A 20915-nucleotide genomic window follows, 5' to 3' on the forward strand; every position below is an offset into this window, starting at 1 on the left:
GTCTAATAGTTTTTGAATATGTTCCATAGCTTTCTGTGGTTCAGTTGCAATTTTAGCAAGTGTTTTGTAGCTGGGTTTGGAACCACAATCAGAGTCATCTTCACTTGATGTTTGATAGTGAGTGGCGCGTGAGTTTACCTTGGCACCGCGTGCCATGAAGCAGTAGGTGGGAGTGGAGTTGTCCTTGTCATTAGCATCAGCGTTGGTGACGGAGTCATTGTCTTCAGTGTTGAAGATGGACTTGGCAACGCAGGCTGTAGCCAGACTTGCAACGCCAGAATCAGACTCCTCCTCAGACTCCACATCTGCCTCCTCAAAAGCAGACTCCTCCTCTAAATCCATTTCCTTGCTGACAAACGCGCGGGCCTTGCCAGATGAGCTCTTCTTGTGTGATGAAGACTTTGAGGAAGACTTGGAAGAAGACTTTGAGTATTTCTTCTTCTTCTTGTCGTCAGAATCATACTCCTTGCTCTTCTTCTTCTTCTTCTTCTTCTTCTTGTTCTCATTGTCCTACTGCGAACACTCAGAGATGTAGTGACCAGGTTTCTTGCACTTGTGGGACGTTCTCTTCTTGTAGTCATGAGCAGAAGCTTCATCATTTCTTGAGCTGGATGGTGAAGACTTTCTGAAGTCTTTCTTCTTGGTGAATCTCTGGAACTTCTTCACAAGCATAGCAAGCTCCCTTCCAATGCCTTCAGGATCATCAGAACTACAGTCAGATTCTTCATCAGATGAGGAAACAACTTTTGCCTTCAAGGTGCGAGTTCGCCCATAGTTGGGACCGTAGATGTCTCTTTTCTCAGGAAGCTGAAACTCATGTGTGTTGAGCATTTCAAGTATGTCAGACGGATCGAGTGTCTTGAAGTTAGGACGTTCTTGAATCATCAGGGCTAGGGTGTCAAACGAGGTGTCAAGTGATCTCAGGAGTGTCTTGACGATTTCATGCTTGGTGATCTCAGTAGCGCCGAGAGCTCGAAGCCCATTTGTGATGTTAGTGAGGTGGTCAAACGTGAGCTGGACATTCTCATTGTCGTCTCTCTTGAAGCGGTTGAAGAGGTTTCGAAGGACACTGATTCTTTGATCTCTCTGGGTTGAGATGCCTTCGTTGACCTTGGAGAGCCAGTCCCAGACTTGCTTGGATGTTTCTAGAGCACTCACACAGCCATACTGTCCTTTGGTTAGATGACCACAGATGATGTTCTTGGTAGTGGAATCCAGTTGAGCGAACTTCTTGACATCAGCAGCGGTGACACCTTCACCAGCCTTGGGAACGCCATTCTTGACGACATAGTAGAGGTCGACATCAATGGCTTCAAGATGCATGCGCATCTTATTCTTCCAGTAGGGATATTCAGTTCCATTGAAGACGGGGCACGCATCGAAGACTTTAATTATCCCTGCAGTCGACATAGCTAAAACTCCAGGTGGTTAAACCGAATCACACAGAACAAGGGAGTACCTTGCTCTGATACCAATTGAAAGTGCTAGTGATCGACTAGAGGGGGGTGAATAGGTGATTTTTATGAAAGTCTTCAAAACATGGAAGTTTCGAAGACAAACGATAGAAATAAACCTATTACCATGCAGCGGAAGGTAGACTACACTAAGCAAGCCATAGTCAAGTATTCAATGAAGTGAAAGCACAATGACTAATAGCAGCTAGGCAATATAGATCAGGTAGGAAGATAGTGTGAAGCCAATCAGAACAATCAGTTACTCAGTGAAGACAAAAGATAATGCAATCATACAATGGATAGTGGATACTAGGGATCAAACCCTAACAAAACTAACTCGATTACATGGTGAATCTCATCCAACCCATCATCGTCCAGCAAGCCTACGATGGAATTACTCACGCACGGCAGTGAGCATCATGAATTGGTGATGGAGGATGGTTGATGATGACGACGGTGACGAATCCCCCTCTCCGGAGCCCCGAACGGACTCCAGATCATCCCTCCCGAGAGGTTTTAGGGCTTGGCGGCGGCTCTATATCGTAAAACGCGATGATTTCTTCTCTCCTATTTTTTTCTCCCCGAAAGCAGTTATATAGAGTTGGAGTTGGAGTCGGGAGGTCTCCAGGGGGCCCATGACGTAGGGGGGTGCCCCCACCCTCGTGGCAAGGGTGTGGGCCCCCTGATGTTCATCTTTGGCGAGGATTTTTTATTATTTATTGTAAGATATTCTGTGGAGTTTCAGGTCATTCCAAGAACTTTTGTTTTCTGCACATAAAACAACATCATGGCAATTCTGCTGAAAACAACATTAGTCCGGGTTAGTTCCATTCAAATCATACAAGTTAGAGTCCAAAACAAGGGCAAAAGTGTTTGGAAAAGTAGATACGACGGAGACGTATCAACTCCCCCAAGCTTAAACCCTTGCTTGTCCTCAAGCAATTTAGTTGACAAACTAAAAGAAATAAAGAAAAACTTTTACAAACTCTGTTTGCTCTTGTTGTTATAAATATGTTAAGCTAGCATTCAAGTTTTCAGCAAACATTATAACTAACCATATTTGCAATAATTCTCAGGTCTCATGTTTACTCATATCAATAGCATAATCAACTAGCAAGCCATAATAATAAATCTCGGATGACAACACTTTCTCAAAACAATCATAATATGATATAACAAGATGGTATCTCGCTAGCCCTTTCTAAGACCGCAAAACATAAATGCAGAGCACCTTTAAAGATCAAGGACTGACTAGACATTGTAATTCATGGTAAAAGAGATCCAATCATAGTCACACCCAATATAAATTAACAGTAATGAATGCAAATGACAGTTGTGCTCTCCAGCCAGTGCTTTTTAATAAGAGGGTGATGACTCAGCAGAAAAGTAAATAGATAGGCCCTTCGCAGAGGGAAGCAGGGATTTGTAGAGGTGCCAGAGCTCGGTTTTTAAATAGACATGAATAACATTTTGAGCGGTATACTTTCATTGTCAACATAAGAACCAAGAGATGGCGATATCTTCCATGCTACACACATTATAGGCGGTTCCCAAACAGAATGGTAAAGTTTATACTCCCCCTCCACCAACAAACATCAATCCGTGGCTTGCTCGAAACAACAAGTGCCTCCAACATACATCAGGTCCCAGGGGGAGTTTTGTTTGCAATTATTTTGATTTAGTTTGCATAAAGCATGGGACTGGGCATCCCGGTGACCAGCCCTTTATCTCCTCTTGAGAATAACCCGCCTAACATGGAAGATACAGACAACCCTAGTTGATACATGAGCTATTCGAGCATACAAAACAGGATGATTATTTGAAGGTTTAGAGTTTGGCACATACAAGTTTACTTGGAACGGCAGGTAGATACCGCATATAGGAAGGTATAGTGGACTCATGTGGAATAACTTTGGGGTTTAAGGAGTTTGGATGCACAAGCAGTATTCCCGCTTAGTACAGGTCAAGGCTAGCAAAAGACTGGGAAGCGACCAACTAGAGAGCGACAACAGCCATGTACATGCATTAAAATTAATAAACATTGGATGCAAGCATGAGTAGGATATAATCCACCATGAACATAAATATCATGAAGGCTATGTTGATTTGTTTCAACTACATGCATGAACATGTGCCAAGTCAAGTCACTTAAATCATTCAGAGGAGGATACCACCCTATCATACCACATCATAACCATTTTAATAGCATGTTGGCATGCAAGGTAAACCATTATAACTCATAGCTAATCAAGCATGGCACAAGCAACCATGATCTCTAATTGTCATTGCAAACATGTTTATTCATAACAAGCTGAATCAAGAACGATGAACTCATCATATTTACAAAAACAAAAGAGGTCGAGTTCGTACCAGCTTTTCTCATCTCAGTCAGTCCATCATATATCATCATAATTGCCTTTCACTTGCACGACCGAACGATGTGAATAATAATAAGAGTGCACATGCATTGGACTAAGCTGGAATCTGCGAGCATTCAATAAACATGAGAAGACAAAGCAATATGGGCTCTTTTGTCAGATAAACAATAATGCATATAAGAGCCACTTCAACAATTTAATCATGGTCTTCTCCTACTGACCCCCAAAGAAAAGAAAAGAAATAAAACTATTTACACCGGAAAGCTCCCAACAAGCAAAAGAAGAACGAGAAATATTTTTGGGTTTTCTTTTTAATTACTACTACAAGCATGGAAAGTAAATTAATTAAAAGCTACAACTAATTTTTTTGGTTTTTTCTTAAGGTTTATTAAACACACAAGAAGAAAGCATAAAAGGAAATAACTAGCATGGATGATACAATGAAAAAGTATGAGCACCGACATCTAGCAATGAGTGTGTGTGAACATAAATGTAATGTCGGTGAGAAATACATACTCCCCAAGCTTAGGCTTTTGGCCTAAGTTGGTCTATGGCCATGGCTGGCCTGGTAGATATCCATAATAATAGTTGGGGTCGTACTACGATGAGGAAGAAGAAGGCCCCGATTGCCACTGGCTGGCAATCATCTCCGGATCCCACTGATAGTTAGACTGTCGTGAAGGATCAAATTGGGGTTCCGGTTCTGGCTCCTCGGCTGGTGCAGGGTTCCGGTAGGCGTGGATAGCCATCAACGGAACAAGGTACTTGCCTATAGTCAAATCAAACAAAGAAGGAGAAGGCAAGGTGATAGTCTCAGGATGATGTTTATTAAAGAACAATTGATATTTAAGCTCTCCTGCCCTATTCTTAACAATAAAATCATGTGCCACCATACTTTTATAATCTAAATAAACACGAGGCAGTACTTTTTCTTCCTTCTCAGCATGTCTAATAGGTATGTTAAAATGTGCAGCTAGGCGTGTAGCATAGATGCCTCCAAAGATGGGGCCCTTTGTACGGTTCAGACTTAACCGTTTAGCAATAATACTGCCCATACTAAAAGTTTTATCACTGTATAAACCGTGGAGCAGAATAATTATATCAGGGATACTAAGGTTTCCACAGTTTCCGCGTCCAATTAAGCAACGACTAGCAAATAATGCAAAGTAACATAAAACAGGAAAATGTATGCTAGTGATTCGTGCATCTAAAACCTTTCTAGTTTCTCCTACAGTGATAGTATCAATAAACCCCTCCACATCATCATGTGTGGTTCTTCTGTCTTGCCCCCAAAAGGGACTAAACAAATCCGACCGAAATCATAAAGTGACATCTCCTTATGCTCATCATATAAATGAAACTCCACCGTAGGTGGTGAGTTCCTAGAATGAAAATGAAAGTTTTGCACAAAGGTATTTGTGAGTAAGAGATACTGATCGCATTGGTCGTGGAGGAAAGCGGTGAAGCCTGCATTATGAGCCAATTCATGAAAATCTTCATAAATCCCGGCTGCCCTCAAGAAATCCTCAGAAGGCCATTCACACGCCCGAACCTCCGCGGTGCGCGACAAATTATACTTAGGCTTTGGTGCCTTTTCCTTCGAGCTTTGGCTCGATGAGCCCCTCAATAATCTCCACATCATTTTCTGAAAAATTCTGAAATTTTTAGTAACTTCAAAATAAAAGTAAACCAAACTCAATAATATTGATAGCAACCACTCCTACAAGTGCCTAGGGCCTATATCATGCATCGAAACTACTTTTGACCATATAAATTTGACATGCAAGCTCAAGAACAGGGTCACCTAAGCAGCAAAAATTTGCAATGAATAAAGCACTAGAACAAAAACTAATTGGTCCAATGGAGGAGTCACATACCAAGGAACAATCTCCCCAAGCAGTTTTGTGAGAAGTGCTTTGAGCAAGGAGATCGAAAATGGCAGCAAAACGAGCTTGGACTCGGGTTTGATCTGGTTTTTCGTGTTTGGGGGAGGAAGATGAAGTGTGTGGCTGAAAGAATAAGTGGAGGAGGGCCGCCGTGGGCCCACGAGGCAGGGGGCGCGCCCTAGGGGGGTGGGCGCGCCTTCCACCATCGTGGCAAGGTGGTTGGACCCCCTGGTGTGTTCTTTGTTCCATCAATCCTCAAATATTCTATAAAAAATCATATTTAATTTTCAGGGCATTTGGAGAACTTTTATTTTTGAGGTATTTTTATATTGCACGGATAATCAGATAACAGATAGAAAATTATTTATGTTTACTTTATTTCAACTAAATAACAAAAAGTATAGAGAGGGTACAGAAGGTTGTGCTTCTAGTTTCATCCATCTCATGCTCGTCAAAAGGAATCCACTAACAAGGTTGATCAAGTCTTGTTAACAAACTCATTCCGATTAACATGAAACCGGAGAAATTTTGAATAACACTAGGTTACCTCAACGGGGATATGCACATCCCCAATAATAAGTATATCATATTTCTTCTTGACAATAGGAAGAGGAAATTCAAAACCTCAAAATATAATCGATGGAACTTTTCCGATAGAATTGATACTATGAACTTGAGGTTGTTTCCTCGGAAAGTGTACCGTATGCTCATTACCATTAACGTGAAAAGTGACATTGCCTTTGTTGCAATCAATAACAGTGCCTGCAGTATTAAGAAAAGGTCTTCCAAGAATAATAGACATACTATCGTCCTCGGGAATATCAAGAATAACAAAGTCCGTTAAAATAGTAACGTTTGCAACCACAATAGGCACATCCTCACAAATACCGACAGGTATAGCAATTGATTTATCAGCCATTTGCAAAGATATTTCAGTAGGTGTTAACTTATTCAAATCAAGTCTACGATATAAAGAGAGAGGCATAACACTAACACCGGCTCCAAGATCACATAAAGCAGTTTTAACATAGTTTCCTTTAATGGAGCATGGTATAGTAGGTACTCCTAGATCTCCAAGTTTCTTTGGTATTCCACCCTTAAAAGTATAATTATCAAGCATGTTGGAAATTTTAGCTTCCGGTATCTTTCTTTTATTTGTAATAATATCTTTCATGTACTTAGCATAAGGATTTGTTTTGAGTATATCAGTTAATTGCATACGTAAAAAGATAGGTCTAATCATTTCAGCAAAGCGCTCAAAATCCTCATCATCCTTTTTCTTGGATGGTTTGGGAGGAAAAGGCATGGGTTTCTGAACCCAAGGTTCTCTTTCTTTACCATGTTTCCTAGCAACAAAATCTTTCTTATCGTAACGTTGATTCTTTGATTGTGGGTTATCAAGATCAACAACAGATTCAATTTCTACATCATTATCATTACTAGGTTGAGCATTATTATGAACATCATCATTAACATTTTCATTAGGTTCATGTTCATTGCCAGATTGTGTTTCAGCATCAGACATAGAGATACCATTTGGATTATCAGGTGGTTCAGCAATAGGTTCTCTAGAAGTTTGCATAGTTCTATCGTTTTTCTTTTTCTTCTTTTTAGAAGAACTAGGTGCATCAATATTATTTCTCTGATAATCTTGCTCAATTCTCTTAGGGTGGCCTTTAGGATACAAAGGTTCCTGAGTCATTCTACCAGTTCTAGTAGCCACTTTAACAACATAATTATTTTTCTTACTATTCATATCATTGAGCAATTCCTTTTGAGCTTTAAGTACTTGTTCTACTTGAGTGGTAACCATAGAAGCATGTTTGCTAACAAGTTTAAGTTCACCTCTAATATTAGCCATATAATCACCCAAGTATTTAATCATATCAGCATCTTGTTTTAATTGTCTACCAAAATAAGCATTGAAGTACTCTTGTTTAAACATAAAATTATCAAACTCATCCAAGCATTGACTAGCAATTTTAGCAGGAGGGATTTCAGCTTTATCATATCTATAGAGAGAATTTACCTTTACTACCTGTGTCGGGTTATCGAGGTCTGGAGGTTCTTCAATAATTAAAGGATCAAGATCATATGTTTCTTCGACAGGAGGTAAATGAAGACCATGTATTTCTTCAATAGGAGGTAAATTCTTAACATCTGCAGCTTTAATACCTTTTTCTTTCATAGATTTCTTTACCTATTGCATATCTTCGGGGCTGAGAAATAGAATACCCCTCTCCTTCGGAGTTGGTTTAGGAATAGGATCATTAATTGGAGCGGGAGCAGGCTCAGGAGGTGCCCAATTATTTTCATTTGTCAACATATTATTCAATAAGATTTCAGCTTCATCCGGTGTTCTTTCCCTGAAAAGAGAAACAACACAACTATCCAGGTACATCGGTTAGTCCATTGTAAAAGATATCAAGTATTTCATTTTTCTTAAGAGGATGATCAGGAAAAGCATTAAGTAACTTGAGAAGCCTCCCCCAAGCTTGTGGGAGACTCTCTTCTTTAATTTGCACAAAGTTGTATATTTCCTTTAAAGCAGCTTGTTTCTTATGAGAAGAGAAATATTTAGCAGAGAAGTAGTAAATCATATCCTGGGGACTACGCACACAACCAGGATCAAGAGAATTAAACCATATCTTAGCATCACCCTTTAATGAAAACGGAAATATTTTAAGGACATAAAAGTAGCAAGATCTCTCATCATTAGTGAACAGGGTGGCTATATCATTTAATTTAGTAAGATGTGCTACAACAGTTTCAGATTCATAGCCATGAAAAGGATCAGATTCAATGAAAGTAATAATATCAGGATCAACAGAGAATTCATAATCCTTATCAGCAACACAGATAGGTGAAATAGCAAAAGCAGGGTCTGGTCTCATCCTAGCATTTAGAGATTGCTTATTCCATTTAGCTAATAACCTTTTAAGTTCATATCTATCTTTGCAAGCTAAAATAGCTAAAGAAGCATCTTGATCAAATAAATAACCCTCAGGAATAACAAGTGATTCTTCATCATCACTTTCATCTTCATAATCAGATTCAATATTTTCAATCTCTCTAGCCCTAGCAAGTCGTTCCTTGAGAAAATCACTAAGTGGAATAGTAGTATCAGGCATAGAAGTAGTTTCATCATAAGTATCATGTATAGCAGAAGTAGCATCATCAATAACATGCAACATATTAGAACGAATAGCAGAAGCAGGTTTAGGTGTCGCAAGCTTACTCATAACAGAAGGTGAATCAAGTGCAGAGCTAGATGGCAGTTCCTTACCTCCCCTCGTAGTTGAGGGATAAATTGTTGTCTTAGCGTCTTTCAAATTCTTCATAGTGTTCAGCAGATAGAAATCCCAAGTGACTCAAAGAATAGAGCTATGCTCCCCGGCAACGGCACCAGAAATTAGTCTTGATAACCCACAAGTATAGGGGATCGCAACAGCTTTCGAGGGTAGAGTATTCAACACAAATTTATTGATTCGACACAAGGGGAGCCAAAGAATATTCTCAAGTATTAGCAGCTGAGTTGTCAATTCAACCACACCTGGAAAATTAGTATCTGCAGCAAAGTGTTTAGTAGCAAAGTAATATGATAGTGGTGGTAACGGTAACAAAAGAGTAACGAAAGCAAAGTAATTTTTTTGGTATTTTGTAGTGATTGTAACAATAGCAACGTGAAAGTAAATAAGCGTAAACCAGTATATGGAAAGCTCGTAGGCATTGGATCAATGATGGATAATTATGTTGGATGTGGTTCATCATGTAACAGTCATAACATAGGGTGACACAGAACTAGCTCCAATTATTCAATGTAATGTATGCATGTATTCCGAATATAGTCATATGTGCTTATGGAAAAGAACTTGCATGACATCTTTTGTCCTACCCTCCCGTGGCAGCGGGGTCCTAATGGAAACTAAGGGATATTAAGGCCTCCTTTTAATAGAGAACCGGAACAAAGCATTAGCACATAGTGAATACATGAACTCCTTAAACTACGGTCATCACCGGTAAGTATCCTGATTATTGTCACTTTGGGGTTAACGGATCATAACACATAATAGGTGACTATAGACTTGCAAGGTAGGATCAAGAACTCTCATATATTGATGAAAACATAATAGGTTCAGATCTGAAATCATGGCACTCGGGCTCTAGTGACAAGCATTAAGCATAGCAAAGTCATAGCAACATCAATCTCAGAACATAGTGGATACTAGGGATCAAACCCTAACAAAACTAACTCGATTACATGGTGAATCTCATCCAACACATCACCGTCCAGCAAGCCTACGATGGAATTACTCACGCACGATGGTGAGCATCATGAAATTGGTGATGGAGGATGGTTGATGATGACGACGGTGATGAATCCCGCTCTCCGGAGCCCCGAACGGACTCCAGATCAGCCCTCCCGAGAGGTTGTAGGGCTTGGCGGCGGCTTCGTATCGTAAAACGTGATGATTTCTTCTCTCCTATTTTTTGTCCCCGAAAGCAGTTATATAGAGTTGGAGTTGGAGTCGGGAGGTCTCCAGGGGGCCCACGAGGTAGGGGGCGCGCCCTAGGGGGGGCGCCCCCCACCCTCATGGCAAGGGTGTGGGCCCCCTGGTCTTCATCTTTGGTGAGGATTTTTTATTATTTATTGTAAGATATTCCGTGGAGTTTCAGGTCATTCTGAGAACTTTTGTTTTCTGCACATAAAACAACATCATGGCAATTCTGCTGAAAAGAGCGTCAGTCCGGGTTAGTTCCATTCAAATCATACATGTTAGACTCCAAAACAAGGGCAAAAGTGTTTGGAAAAGTAGATACGGCGGAGACGTATCAACCCGTGGTAGGCATGCCTGTTATTTTTGTTAAAATAGGAGATCATTGTTATCATGGCTTATGTGATATGGGTGCTAGTGCTAGTGCAATACCTTATTCCTTATACAAAGAAGTTATGCATGATATTGCACCTGCTGAGATGGAAGATATTAATGTCACAATTAAACTTGCCAATAGAGATACTATTTCACCAATGGGAATTGTTAGAGATGTTGAAGTCTTGTGTAGGAAAACTAAATATCCTGCTGATTTTCTTGTTCTTGGTTCCCCACAAGATAGCTTTTGCCCCATTACATTTGGTAGACCCTTCTTAAACACTGTTAATGCTACCATAGATTGCAAAAGAGATGTTGTTATTGTCGGTTTAGATGATATGACTCACGAATTTAATTTTTCTAAATTCAGTAGACAACACCGTGAAGAAGAATTACCTAGTAAGGATGAAATTATTGGTCTTGCTTCTATTGTCGTACCTCCTAGTGATCCTTTAGAACAATATTTGCTAGACCATGAAAATGATATGTTTATGAATGAAAGAAGGGAATTAGATGAAGTATTCTTTAAACAGGAACCTATTCTGAAAAATAATTTACCTGTTGAAATCCTAGGGGATCCTCCTCCACCCAAGGGTGATCCCGTGTTTGAGCTTAAACCGTTACCTGATACTCTTAAATATGCTTATCTTGATGAGAAAAAGATATATCCTGTTATTATTAGTGCTAACCTTTCAGAGCATGAAGAAGAGAGATTATTGAAAACTCTGAAGAAGCATCGTGCTGCTATTGGTTATACTCTTGATGATCTTAAGGGCATTAGTCCCACTCTATGTGAACATAAAATTAATTTGGAAGAAGATGCTAAACCAGTTTGTGATTATCAACGCCGGCTGAATCCTAAAATGAAACAAGTGGTAAGAAAGGAGATACTAAAGCTCCTTGAGGCAGGTATAATTTATCTCGTTGCTGATAGTCAGTGGGTAAGCCCTGTCCATTGTGTCCCTAAGAAGGGAGGTATTACTGTTGTTCCTAATGATAAAGATGAACTGATTCCTCAAAGAATTATTACAGGTTATAGGATGGTAATTGATTTCCGCAAATTAAATAAGGCTACTAAAAAGGATCATTACCCCTTATGTTTTATCGATCAAATGCTAGAAAGATTATCTAAACATACACATTATTGCTTTCTAGATGGTTATTCTGGTTTCTCTCAAATACCTGTGTCAGCCAAAGATCAATCAAAGACTACTTTTACATGCCCTTTTGGTACTTTTGCTTATAGACGCATGCCTTTTGGTTTATGTAATGCACCTACTACCTTTCAAAGATGCATGATGGCTATATTCTCTGACTTTTGTGAAAATATTTGTGAGGTTTTCATGGACGATTTTTCTGTCTATGGATCTTCTTTTGATGATTGCTTGAGCAGCCTTGATCGAGTTTTGCAGAGATCTGAAGAAACTAATCTTGTCTTGAATTGGGAAAAGTGCCACTTTATGGTGAATGAAGGTATTGTCTTGGGGCATAAAGTTTCTGAAAGAGGTATTGAAGTTGATAAAGCCAAGGTTGATGCTATTGAAAAGATGCCATGTCCCAAGGACATCAAAGGTATAAGAAGTTTCCTTCGTCATGCCGGTTTTTATAGGAGGTTCATTAAGGACCTCTCAAAAATCTCTAGGCCTTTGACTAATTTATTTCAAAAAGATATACCATTTGTCTTTGATGATGATTGTGTAGAAGCATTTGAAATACTTAAGAAAGCATTGGTTTCTGCACCTATTGTTCAGCCACCTGATTGGAATTTACCCTTTGAAATTATGTGTGATGCTAGTGATTATGCTGTAGGTGCTATTCTAGGACAAAGAGTTGATAAGAAACTAAATGTTATTCAATATGCTAGTAAACTCTAGACAATGCTCAAAGAAATTATGCTACTACTGAAAAAGAATTCTTAGCAGTTGTATTTGCTTGTGATAAGTTTAGACCTTATATTGTTGATTCTAAAGTAACTTTTCACACTGATCATGCTGCTATTAAATATCTTATGGAAAAGAAAGATGCTAAACCTAGACTTATTAGATGGGTTCTCTTGTTACAAGAATTTGATTTGCATATTGTTGATAGGAAAGGAGTTGAGAACCCCGTTGCAAACAACTTTTCTAGGTTAGAAAATGTGCTTGATGACCCACTACCTATTGATGATAGTTTTCCTGATGAGCAATTAAATGTCATAAATGCTTCTCATACTGCTCCATGGTATGCTGATTATGCTAATTACATTGTTGCTAAGTTTATACCACCTAGTTTCACATACCAGCAAAAGAAAAAGTTCTTGTATGATTTGAGGCATTACTTTTGGGATGACTCACATCTTTATAAAGAAGGAGTAGATGGTGTTATTAGACGTTGTGTACCTGAGCATGAACATGAATAGATCCTACACAAGTGTCACTCCGAAGCTTATGGAGGACACCATGCTGGAGATAGAACTGCACATAAGGTACTACAATCTGGTTTTTATTGGCCTACTCTCTTCAAAGATGCCTGTAAGTTTGTCTTATCTTGTGATGAATGTCAAAGAATTGGTAATATTAGTAGACGTCAAGAAATGCCTATGAATTATTCACTTGTTATTGAACCATTTGATGTTTGGGGCTTTGACTATATGGGACCTTTTCCTTCCTCTAATGGTTATACACATATTTTAGTTGCTGTTGATTACGTTACTAAGTGGGTAGAAGCTATTCCAACTAGTAGTGCTGATCATAACACTTCTATTAAAATGCTTAAAGAAGTTATTTTTCCAAGATTTGGAGTCCCTAGATATTTAATGACTGATGGTGGTTCACATCTTATTCATGGTGTCTTCCATAAAATGCTTGCTAAATATGATGTTAATCATAGAATTGCATCTCCTTATCATCCTCAGTCTAGTGGTCAAGTTGAATTGAGTAATAGATAACTCAAATTAATTTTGCAAAAGACTGTTAATAGGTCTAGAAATAATTGGTCCAAGAAACTAGATGATGCATTATGGGCCTATAGAACTGCATATAAAAATCCTATGGGTATGTCTCCTTATAAAATGGTCTATGGAAAAGCATGTCACTTGCCTCTCGAACTAGAACACAAGGCTTATTGGGCTATTAAAGAACTTAACTATGATTTTAAACTTGCCGGTGAGAAGAGGTTATTTGACATTATCTCACTTGATGAATGGAGAACCCAAGCCTACGAAAATGCCAAGTTGTTTAAAGAAAAAGTTAAAAGATGGCATGATAAAAGGATACAAAAGCGTGAGTTTAATGTAGGTGATTATGTATTGCTATACAACTCTCGTTTAAGATTTTTTGCAGGAAAACTTCTCTCTAAATGGGAAGGTCCTTACGTTATCGAGGAGGTCTACCGTTCCGGTGCCATAAAAATCAACAACTTCGAAGGCACAAATCCGAAGGTGGTGAACGGTCAAAGAATCAAACGCTATATCTCAGGTAATCCCATAAATGTTGAAACTAATGTTATTGAAACTGTAACCCTGGAGGAATACATAAGGGACACTTTCCAGAACATTTCAGACTCCGAAAAGGAATAGGTATGTGGTACGGGAAGTAAACCAACTCCACAACAATTTTAAGGCAATATTTCTCTGTTTTGGAATATTTAGAAAAATAAGCAGAAGTCCGGGAAGGACACAAGGGCTCCACGAGGGTGGAGGGCGCGCCCTACCCTACTAGGCGCGCCCCCTACCTCGTGGGCACCTCGTGTGCTCTCCGGACTCCGTTTTCGTACACGACACGTATTTTGGTTGGTAAAAATTCATTATATAACCTCCGGGGGTTTTGACTCCCGTATCACGCAAAAATCTCTTGTCTTTGTTTCGAGTTGTTTTTCTGACAGATCTAGATTATCATGGCATCTCCAAGTGCTCCCAAGGACAAGTTCTTTGAGAAGGTCATCAACCCTTGCCTTGCGGAGGTGCAGCGACACCCTCAAACCATTGAGATGTGTGATGGGTTGCTGCACATCCGTGATGCTGAGGGGCCGAAGGGGACCGGAAGCGTGGAGACGAGGCTCAAAGCAATGGAGCAACAAGTTTTCAAGTGTCAGGGGATGGTGGAGCATGGACTCAACTCCAACCACATGATGATCGCAGAATTCACTAACAAACACAAGCTGGATGCCGACAACATCGGGGAGACCATCTTCAAGCTTCACGAGAAAATTGAGCACCTTCAAGCTCAAATCTATGACCTGCAAAACCAAAACTGTGAGTATGAATATATATTCAAAAGGATAAGTTTGGCTGCAGATTTGAGGATCCCGGAGACCCGGTCATCTTTCTATGATGGTGAGCCTATGCCTTGGAAGAAGGACGACAAGCCTACGCCATCAACAAAATCACCACCGTCTCCACCAACAAAGAAGAATTGAGTATTTGGTATAGGCATTCCACTTGGCAATTGCCAAGCTTGAGGGAGTGCGCCGGTATCGTATCACCATCACTTTTATCTTTACCGTTTTTCTTAGTTTGATCCTTTTGGTAATATCTTGATCTAGTAGAATAAAAGTTCTTAGTATGATTTAGTCGTTAGTTTTGCTTTATTATCCTTCTATGTAATCGAGTCCATGAGCTATATAATAAAGATTATTGTTGAGTCAAGGGCTTGATTATTTTGCCATGATCCTAAGGGAATTAAAGAAAAGAGAAAGAAATAAAAAGAAACAAAGAGATCATGTGAGTCTTATGGAGAGTAATGAGCTCACATAGAAAGAGTATGATGAATAAAAGTTGTTGAGGGTTGACAAACACGGTTTTGGTCATCGTTGCAATTAATAGGAAGTAATAAAGAAAGAGAGGTCTTCACATATAAATATACTATCTTGGACATCTTTTATGATTGTGAGCACTCATTAAAATATGACATGCTAAAGAGTTGACATTGGACAAGGAAGACAACGTAATGGGTTATGTTTTCTTACATCTGACATAAATTATATTGTCTTGGATCTTCCAACATGATGAGCTTGCCTTTCCCCCTCATGCTAGCCAAATTCATTGCACCAAGTAGAGATACTACTTGTGCTTCCAAATACCCTTAAACCAGTCTTGCCATAAGAGTACACCATACCTACCTATGGATTGAGTAAGATCCATCAAGTAAGTTGTCATCGGTGCAAGCAATAAAAAATGCTCTATAAATATGTATGATTGATTGGTGTGGAGGAAATAAGCTTTATACGATCGTGTGATATGGAAGTAATAAAAGCGACAGACTGCATAATAAAGGTCCATATCACAAGTGGAAATATAAAGTGATGTTCTTTCGCATTAAGATTTTGTGCGTCCAACCATAAAAGCGCATGGCAACCTCTGCTTCCCTCTGCGAAGGGCCTATCTTTTACTTTTATCTCCTACATTACATAAGAGTCATGGTGATCTTCACCCTTCCTTTTTGCATTTTATCCTTTGGCAAGCACAATATGTTGGAAAGATCCTGGTATATATGGAAAAATGGATGTGAGTTTTCATGAACTATTACTGTTGACATTACCCTTGAGGTAAAACGTTGGGAGGCAAAACTATAAGCCCCTATCTTTCTCTGTGTCCGGTTAAAACTCCATAACCATAAGTATTGTGTGAGTGTCAGCAATTGTGAAAGATTATATGATAGTTGAGTATGTGGACTTGCTGAAAAGCTCTTATACATTGACTCTTTCCTATGTTATGATAAATTGCAATTGCTTCAATGACTGAGATTGTAGTTTGTTAGTTTTCAATGAAGTTTACCATTCATACTTGATATTGTGATTGAACTATTACTCTAGCATAAGAGATTATATGACAAGAATTATAAGTTGTTGTTCTAAGAATGATCATGATCCCTCACGTCCGTATTTTATTTTTATCAACACCTCTATCTCTAAACATGTGGACATATTTTTCGATTTCGACTTTTCGCTTGAGGACAAGCAAGGTCTAAGCTTGGGGGAGTTGATACGTCCATTTTGCATCATGCTTTTATATCAATATTTATTGCATTATGGGCTGTTATTACACATTATGTCACAATACTTATGCCTATTCTCTCTTATTTTACAAGGTTTATATAAAGAGGGAGAATGCCGGCAGCTGGGATTCTGGGCTGGAAAAGGAGCAAATATTAGAGACCTGTTCTGCACAGCTCCAAAAGCCCTGAAACTTCACGGATGATGTTTTCCAAATATATAAAAATACTGAGCGCAAGATCCTCACCAGGGGGGCACACCCTTCCCATGAGGGTGGGGGGCGCGCCCTACCCCCCTGGGCGCGCCCTCTACCTCGTGGGCCCCCTGGTGGCCCTCTGGTGGCCATCTTCTGCTAGATGGAGTCTTTCGATGGGAAAAAATTAATAAGCCATCTTCTCGGACGGAACTCCGCCGCCACGAGGCGGAACCTTGGCGGAACCAATCTAGGGCTCTGGCGGAGCTGTTCTGCCGGGGAAACTTCCCTCCCGGAGGGGGAAATCATCGCCATCATCATCACAAATTCTTCTCTCATCGGGAGAGGGAAATCTCCATCAACATCTTCATCAGGACCATCTCATCTCAAAACCCTAGTTCATCTCTTGTATCCAATTCTTGTCTCCAAGTCCGGGATTGGTGCTAGTAGGTTGCTAGTAGTGTTAATTACTCCTTGTAGTTGATGCTAGTTGGTTTAATTGGTGGAAGATCATATGTTCAGATCCTATATGCATATTAATACCCCTCTGATTATGAACATGTTTATGCTTTGTGAGTAGTTACTTTTGTTCCTGAGGACAAGGGAGAAGTCTTGCTATTAGTAGTCATGTGAATTTGGTATTCATTTGATATTTTGATGAGATGTATGTTGTCTCTCCTCTAGTGGTGTTATGTGAACGTCGACTACATGACACTTCACCATTATTTGGGCCTAGAGGAAGGCATTGGGAAGTAATAAGTAGATGATGGGTTACTAGAGTGACAGAAGCTTAAACCCTAGTTTATGCGTTGCTTCGTAAGGGGCTGATTTGGATCCATATGTTTCACGCTATGGTTAGGTTTACCTTAATACTTTTGTTGTATTTGCGGATGCTTGCAATAGAGGTTAATCATAAGTGGGATGTTTGTCCAAGTAAGGGCAGCACCCAAGCACCGGTCCACCCACATACCAAATTATCAAAGTACCGAACGCGAATCATATGAACGTGATGAAAACTAGCTTGATGATATAACCATGTGTCCTCGGGAGCGCTTTACATCATATAAGAGTTTGTCCAGGCTTGTCCTTTGCTACAAAAGGATTGGGCCACCTTGCTGCACTTTATTTACTTTTGTTACTTATTGCTCGTTACAAATTATCCTATCACACAACTATCAATTACCACTTATTTCAGTACTTGCAGAAAATACCTTGCTGGAAACCGCTATCATTTCCTTCTGCTCCTCGTTGGGTTCGACACTCTTACTTATTGAAAGGACTACGATAGATCCCCTATACTTGTGGGTCATCAGTCATACACTTAATATAAATGGTTTATTGAATCTCGATCGTAGTGATACACATATTCATATTATTGATGCCAAAAGATGCAAACTTAATAATGATAGTGCAACTTATATGTGGAACTGCCGTTTAGGTCATATTGGTGTAAAGCGCATGAAGAAACTCCATGCGGACGGACTTTTGGAATCACTTGATTATGAATCATTTGATGCTTGCGAACCATGCATCATGGGCAAGATGACTAAGACTTCGTTCTTCGGAACAATGGAAAGAGCAACTGACTTATTGGAAAAAATACATACTGATGTATGCGGTCCGATGAGAGTTGAGGCTCGCGGTGGGTATCATTATTTTCTGACCTTCACAAATGATTTGAGAAGATATAGGTATATCTACTTGATGAAACATAGGTCTGAAACATTTGAAAAGTTCAAAGAATTTTAGAGTGAAGTAGAAAATCATCGTAACAAGAAAATAAAGTTTCTACGATCTGATCGTGGAAGTGAATATTTGAGTTATGAGTTTGGTCTTCACTTGAAACAATGTGGAATAGTTTCGCAACTCAGGCCACCTGGAGCACCACAGCATAATGGTATGTCCGAACGTTGTAATCGTACTTTATTTGATATGGTGCAATCTATGATGTCTCTTACCGATTTACCACTATCGTTTTGGGGTTATGCATTAGAGACAGCTGCATTCACGTTAAATAGGGCACCATCTAAATCCGCTGTGATGACACCTTATGAACTATGGTTTGGCAAGAAACCATAGCTGTCGTTTCTTAAAGTTTGGGGTTGCGATGCTTATGTGAAAAAGTTTCAAACTGATAAGCTCAAACCCAAATCGAAGTAGTGCTTATTCATAGGATACCCAAAAAGAAACTATTGGGTACACCTTCTATCATAGATCCGAAGGCAAGATATTTTGTTGCTAAGAATGGATCCTTTCTAGAGAAGGAGTTTCTCTCGAAAGAAGGGAGTGGGAGGAAAGTAGAACTTGATGAGGTAATTGTACCTTCTCCCAAATTGGAAAGTAGTTCATCACAGAAATCAGTTCCAGTGATTCCTAGACCAATTAGTGAGGAAGCTAATGATGATGATCATGAAACTTCAGATCAAGTTACTACCGAACCTCATAGATCAACTAGAGTACGGTCCGCACGAGAGTGGTACGGTAATATTGTTCTGGAAGTCATGTTACTAGACCATGATTGTCGTGGGTTTGTCACGGCAGATGTCCTCGTGAAAGGACTTAGTCGTGGAGCCATCGCAACGGGTTAGCTTAAAGGGGTTAGACCGGACAAAGGGACACAAAGAGTTTATACTAGTTCGGCCCCTTTGATGAAGGTAAAAGCCTACGTCTAGTTGTGATTGGTATTGCTTGGGTTTCGAAGGCCAGGGAGCGAATCCGCTTTGTCTGGCTCTCGAGTTGTTGTCTGTCCCCTGAACCGCTGCCGGGTCGTCCCCTTATATACATGGGTGGCGCCCGTCGGTCTACAGAGTCCCGCAACCGGCTCATAAACGCGTCCGGTTCGGTCTCCACTCTTTCTATCTTACAATGCAAGTTACATACTAATTCTGGTTCACGGCTACAGGCTTTAAACCGGTTTCTGGGCCCTGGGCCTTCCCTCTTCTGTTTACATGGGCTTCAAGCATAATCCACTACGGATGAAGTTAACACGGCCTTTCCTGGCCGGTTTATGCCCAATAATAATATCCCCAACATTAGGCCCCAGATTGATTTGAACAGGTTTCATGTCAATCCTTAGTAAAAACTTCGTCTTCCACATCTTCTCATACTTTGGTAAACCGCCGTGACGTCATCTTCCTGGATTGTGGTAAACCGTCGTGACGTCATCTGTAAAACTGCATATGACACATCTTTATTAATGGGCCTCTGACAATCGAGGCGACATCTCCGCCTCACTTCCAAGTTTTGGCTCCTCGATTTTCGCATCTGACACCTATCCCTTGCCTTTATAAATAAAACCGAGGGGTCATTTTCACTTTTTCCCCTCGTGCCTCTTCGCGTCGTCTTCCTTGCGCTGCTCAACCTCCAGAGCTCCGCCGCCACCGTCGACCGTCGCCTCTACTCCGACCCTGGCTGCTACATCACCCTGAACGCACCAGAATACTGCGACATCTCTCCGCCGTTCCTGTGACACTGGTAACCCTTTTTACTTCCACCCTAGATCTTGTTTTTTTAGGATTTCACTGTTTGTCGAAGTTCATCAAAAAACTCAGTGTTGTTCTCCTCTTTTCTTCTCTGTAGCATCCCAGGCTAGGTTGGACATGTTATCCTTGCACGACCGTGGCCATAATCGTATTCTCCTCATTAGACTCCCTCTTTATATCAAGAACAACTTATCTGAATCTGCTGAATTGTTTAAATACCTGAAGCTTGAACCTGAATATATTCCAATTTCTGTCATACTTTAGATCTGAATTTTTCATATAACTCTGTGAAATCTGTTTCCCCTTACTTAGGTATTTTTAGATCTGTACTCCTCACACCAATATAGGCGGTTTAACTTTGCAAGAATGATAATCCGGTATACACCATTAGTCCCCTTGTTGAACCGCCAATGTACTTCCTCTTATAGCCTTTATTAAATAAATTCTGGTATAGAATTACCAACTCCGGTTTAGCAAGATGCTTATATCCTTGATATGACCTTGTCCTTCACTATTATATCAGTCTCCAGTTTACGCAATTTTATGTACCAGTATATGTTGATATCATTACATCTTGTATGTCATCCTGAGTGATCTGTAAACCAGCATTTTTTCTGTAGCCTTTTTGCTCTACAATGGGCAATCAATTTACCGCTTGCAACTGGGCTCATTCCCGGGTCA

The sequence above is a fragment of the Triticum dicoccoides genome, chromosome 3A (assembly GCF_002162155.2).
Source record: "Triticum dicoccoides isolate Atlit2015 ecotype Zavitan chromosome 3A, WEW_v2.0, whole genome shotgun sequence".
Lineage (NCBI taxonomy): Eukaryota > Viridiplantae > Streptophyta > Magnoliopsida > Poales > Poaceae > Triticum > Triticum dicoccoides.